This window comes from Miscanthus floridulus, chromosome 13 (genome assembly GCF_019320115.1).
Source record: "Miscanthus floridulus cultivar M001 chromosome 13, ASM1932011v1, whole genome shotgun sequence".
In the NCBI taxonomy this organism is placed as follows: Eukaryota; Viridiplantae; Streptophyta; class Magnoliopsida; order Poales; family Poaceae; genus Miscanthus; species Miscanthus floridulus.
In genome coordinates this window covers 49,233,206-49,238,972 of record NC_089592.1, presented here as the reverse complement: position 1 = coordinate 49,238,972, position 5,767 = coordinate 49,233,206, and the positions used below count along the sequence as shown (strand labels likewise).

The 5,767-nt window shown below is 39.6% G+C and overlaps 1 pseudogene; it reads right to left on the bottom strand.

Moving 5' to 3' along the window:
* Positions 1-2,347: 2,347 nt before the first annotated feature.
* Positions 2,348-4,675, bottom strand: LOC136499786 (protein FAR1-RELATED SEQUENCE 5-like; annotated as a pseudogene).
* Between the last annotated feature and the right edge of the window lie 1,092 nt (positions 4,676-5,767).

The following is a 5,767-nucleotide window of genomic DNA, read 5'->3' as shown; positions in this document are numbered from 1 at the left end:
CAGAATCATGCAGGCCGTAATACAATAATAAGATCATGGGGCTAACACATCTTTCAACCTATCGCTACTTCAACGATCTCGTGATACGAACTGTTCATGAAAGCGCTTGATATCGTCTAAAATAGTCGATTCAGGCATAGCACACAGTTAAGGTCATGCCCTCTTAGGAACAGATCTACCAAATAACGATCCCCACTCTACGGTGCTAACAGTGGGGTGTGAGGCAGAATCACTCAGGCCATGATAATGGGCCATGAAATGGTTTTTGCTAGCCAATAGATCTATTCAAAATCAGACACGCCTTAACCGCATGCTATGCACGATCAAGATTGATATAAAATAGCCAATAAAACATAACTCATCGTTTAAAGTACAAATTAGATTAGTTTAGATTAACAAACGATGGATTAAAAAAGATATATGGCCGATCTTGATCAATCCCAATCGGGTGAAGTGATATTGTTGTAATTACATAAATAATAGAAGTAATAAGTAATATTGGTAACTTAATGAATCTATCCGAAGGAGCGCCACCCTTAGATAGAGCCGATAACTTGACCTTAATCTAGTTCAAGCAGTGGAGGTCGACCGGATCGATGCAGACGTACTTGAACTAGACAAGAGTCGATAACTAACTCATACCAGAGTCACAGTGGAGGTCGATCGGATTGATGCAGCCATACGAACAGAGGTATAAGCCATGACGGTACTTACAGACAAGCAGTGGAGGTCAACCGGATCAATGCAGCCAGTACTTGCTGAAGAACTCTCCAAGATCTACTCTATTCCTACTCCTAAAGGGTGGTCGGAGCCGAAAAAAGTAAATAACTAGTATTTGATTGATTGTGTGTCTTTTTACAATGGTCGGGGGTTCATATTTATACCCTTGGGCTAATGACTCATAACTGTTCATAACGTACAAGTCTTGTCTCAAAAGAAATATCTAAATAAAAGGAAATATTAAGAAACATGGACTCTAGCTTTCCCTTTTGTAGAATCCTTGCCAATAAAACCTCTTTGACTAACGCATCCTTCCTTGTTCGGCTCAACCAGGCAAAGCCTTGCAAGTACATTACCTTGCTAATGAATATACATATATTCCTAATAGCCGAACAAGCAAGCCTTGTGATCATGTATATGCATATATATCTCCTTTGCTTTAATCAGCATCCACATCAAGCCCCACATGCATGTATGTGACTCTTTTATTTGCTTGCCTCTTCCTTGTACGTCATTTAAATTTCCTTGTGTAGCCCAGCCGGATAATATAAAAATACTATCTTTCTCAAATATCTAGGCCGGACTCTTTTCTTTCCCATCTCCTTGCATCATCTGCTTTCTCTCGTTTGGACGAGCCTAGATACGACAATTATTGCAAGGTATATATGGTATGCATCTTGCCTATATATGTATCTTAATTCAGACATGTATCTTAATTTAACCATCTTGTCTAGACACATATCCAAATTCGGCCATCTTGCTTGCTTGTACCCAACTATAAGTATGCCAATGATAATTAAACTGGTTTGTTGATTCATATTGGAGATCTAGCTAGCATGCATTCCTTGAATCGACCTTTTAAACTCAATACTCATCGAATTATCAGCTTTCTTCTGTAGCCTTTTATTGGCAATAACATTACCAAATTTTGGTGTCAACAGCCACAATTTCATATGTAACAGTAGTGAGACTCGGTTGTTTCATTAGAGCATTTCAGATGTAATAGTATTAAACCTTTGCTGTTGTATGGCCACATTTTTTCAGATGTAATAGTAGTGAGACTTGGCTATTTCATTAGAGCATTTCAGATGTAACAGTAGTGAATTTATGCTGTTTCATTAGAGGATTTTCAGATGTAATAGCAGTGAGACTTGGCTGTTTCATTAGAGCATTTCAGATGTAACAGTAGTCAAGTTTTGCTATTTTCATGACCACATTTTTCAGATGTAACAGTAGTGAGACTCTGCTGTTTCATTAGAGCATTTCAGATGTAACAGTAGTGAATTTATGTTGCTTCATGACCACATTTTTTTAGATGTAACATATGATTCAGGTACTTGCAACATATGATTTAGGTACTTGCAACAGACCACTACTACCAATTCGACATGATCAATTAGAGTCTCAGAAAATGGCATAACAGAACATCAATGTGCTTTTTGCCATACTTCACCACATGCAGCTGTCTTTTGCCGCTGGTAGTCTTTAGGGTACATCCACTCAAACTTTGATACATCACATTTGAGAACACCACTTGCAAGAGTAGTAATTAATTGTATTATAAAATGCTATAAATTAAATTAAAAATGATTTAGTGCTATGACCTAATTATGAACAAGAACTCAAACTAGAGCTTCAACTCCGTTTCTTTCATTGCTTTTAGTATCTCTTGTGCTGTTTGCATGTATTTGCATGTTTGAACGCTATGCTCGTCTTCACTGCAATAGGAGCATGGGGGAGGTTTCTTACTTCCCTTCTTCTTTGATTTACTCTTCTTTATAGCTTTCTTCCTCACTTGCTGCACAATGCTCTTCTTCCTTTCCACTTTATCCTTTGGCCTTCCTAGTGTATCATTGGTGGGAGGGTTGTTCACCATGGTTGTGTTGACTGTCCTTTGTTCTTGGCATTCATCTACTTCCATACTTGCTGCACTTCCGGCTACCTTAACATCTTACCAAACCTTGTCTATCCCTTGTGAAGAAATTTTATACATGTTAGGAGCAAAACAAGCATCTACTGCTAGCCCACTTGTTTTTCTGCACAATACATTATATCTGAGTTTGTTGATTGTAGGAACACCAAAACAAGCTTCAGGTGATAAGAGGTTTTCATTGATCTTTATGGTTGCTTCCTCTGACCATCTTCTAAGCAAGTATTTCTCTGGAATTTGTTCTACATCGAGCTGGTGAATACTTTCAGAATGTGGGGACATAAAAGTCTATCTTGCTCAAACATATTGCAGGTGCATGAATATGTTGTTGCAATATCTTGGACTGAAATGTTGTAGGTTTTCCATGTTAGCTGACCGCATCTGCGCACTTGTTTCAATATTTCTATGGAAACACCTTCACCCTCTATAGTGACCTGCCCCTTCTTGCATGATGTTGAATCTGAAGAAAACACTCCTAGTGTAGAAGCGAGCAGCTTGCTTCTGAAATGCATATCTCCCACAAAGCAGTGGTTCTAAAATCTCACCCTTACAGCCTTCAAGATTCTCTTTCTCAATCCTTGTATCCATGATGTACTCATATTAGTGTTACAAATTGTAGCACTGAATCTTGTGGATGCACTAGCTTCTTGTAGAGTGAAATTATACTTTCTGACCTTCCTGTAGTGCTTGTGAAAGGGAAGAATGATTTCCTAAAGCATGCTAGGCGCCCACATGTCCTAGCAACTGACATGTTCTAAAATGCCTCATTCTTATGTAGGTTGTACTTCTGTTCCAAGCTATGCCACATGAGCTCAAATTCTTCTAGTGTTTCAGTATGATTAATGCAAGAATCGAACTCATTAGCAAATTCTTCACTAGAGTTGATCAGCCAACCAAGTTTCTCACAAGTCTTGCTCACTACATGAAATTTGTAGCATCTATGTATAGCATCAGGGAACACCAGCGCTATTGCAGTCTTCATGGCCTTATCTTCAGTCGGTCATTATATTCTTTGGTTTGAGCCCACCCATTGCTTCTTTCAAGGTTTCAGAATACCTAGACAAATGATTCAATCATTTTGTCCGAAAGCAAGGCACAACCAAGCAATATGCTCTGCATATGGTTGTTCACACCAACTATGGGCGCAAATGCCATGTTGTACCTATTAACACAAAAGGTTGTGTCAAAAAAGATACAATTCCCTAAAAGTCTTGTACATCTCCCTTGTCCTTTCATCCACCCAAAACAACCCCCTAACAACATTATCACTATTAATCTTCACTGCATAAAAAAGGTTGGTCTCTCAGACTGCTGCTTCTGAAAATACTCTAATGTTGCCTCCATATCTCTTAAATGAACTCCCTTCCTTAGGTGACTCCTCAAGTTTGAAACATCCTTGCTGTTGTAAGACAAGTTCCCAATCCCACCATGGAAATAAGAAAGCACAACCATGATTTGCATGGTGCTAATGTTCCTATGGTGGAGTGCCTTTAGAAGCTCATAATCTGCAAATGAAATGCGCCGATGGGACCTTAGTTGTTTCCTTCTTCCAATCTATTTCACCAAGGGATGTGTGTGTTCTACTTTCATCACAATCACTCTCCATTTACCATCCCATAGACCAACTACCATATGTGCCTTGCAGTCATATTTCTTGATAGTGTTGCACTTCTTTGATGCTATGGTCAGTACAGCCGAAGAACTCTTCTTCTTTGAGGCCTTAGCTTGTGCTACATCTTTTGTCAAGCTCTTCCTCTTTGAGGCCTTAGCTTTTGATACATCATTGGTCACCATGCTAGTTGAAGCGTTCTCCTCCTGCTCACTATCTGGCCTTCTGGCATGTATGCACTCAAATTTCTTATTAATAAGCTCCTTAGTAACAGTATTGTTCCTTATTGATGCAACCTGGATACTAAAACCCATTTTGAATGCATAAGCATTGTAAACTCTCCTCACTTCTTCAACACATGTCAAATTCCATCCCCACAAATAGCACAACAGGCTGTGAACACACATCTTCTTCATGGTAAACTTCTTCTTAGATGACACATCCACATCAATATAGCCTTGCACATCAGTGGCATTGTTCGAGACACTCTGATTGATATCAATTTCACCTTGGCCTTGCAAAACAATGTTGCAAAAGTTTTAAGCATGACACATATGTGCACCCTCCTTAAAGGAAACTAATGAAACAATGCTTGATGTAGCAAAAAGATCTTACTTTAGCAACAATTCCACATGATGTATGAACAATTGTGTGACTGCAATTGTTATTGCTTGAGCTTATGACATTTTGTGGCAGTCCTAATAAATGTTTGTTGTTGCATGCTGGCACTATTTACATCATGCATATACCCCATGTTGCAAACTGCATAAGTAGATGTTTGATGTGCTATAATTCTACGTTTCCTTAGTACAAACATGAAGATAAGCAACCATGGACTAGATCAAATGAACACAGCAAATACATCATAAATTTGAGGTCATCCTGCTTTACACCCCATGTTGCAAACTGCATAAGTAGATGTTTCACATTCTATAATACCCTGTTACAAATGGTAATCTGCATACAGTCTGCTACAGATAAGAACAAGGAACTATCCACTATTGCAAGCATAGGTCAGAAGAAGCTAGAAATCGTAGATATGGGAAAGCTCCTAGAACTGGCAGCTGTGAGATCTCCATCTAATCGATGAACTGGTAATCTGCTGCTCGGAGCACCTCCTCCATGAGTCTACTTAAACAAATCCACCAAATGGCTTGCAACGATTGGGGGTGGGCGATGTGCATAGGGATGATTCTCTAGGGGAAACTCGATTTGTTGTATTAGGTGAGACATTGGGGATTGATTGTTGCAATGATTGTTGAGCGGCAGCATGGCATGGAAGAAGCCATGCTTGAGCAGCGCTGCATGGCATGAAAGAAACATGGTCAACCAGAGCAGCACGCGATAGGAAGAAATGGAAGCAAGATTTCTGAGCCGTTCGATACACGGGCTGTGTGCTAACATCCGGGCGCTAGCGTTCCCCCTAATAATATCCTTGAAACCAGGAAGCAGAATCACATTGACTAATGAGACTACGGGATGGCTCCCCTAAGCCCAGGACAACAGCC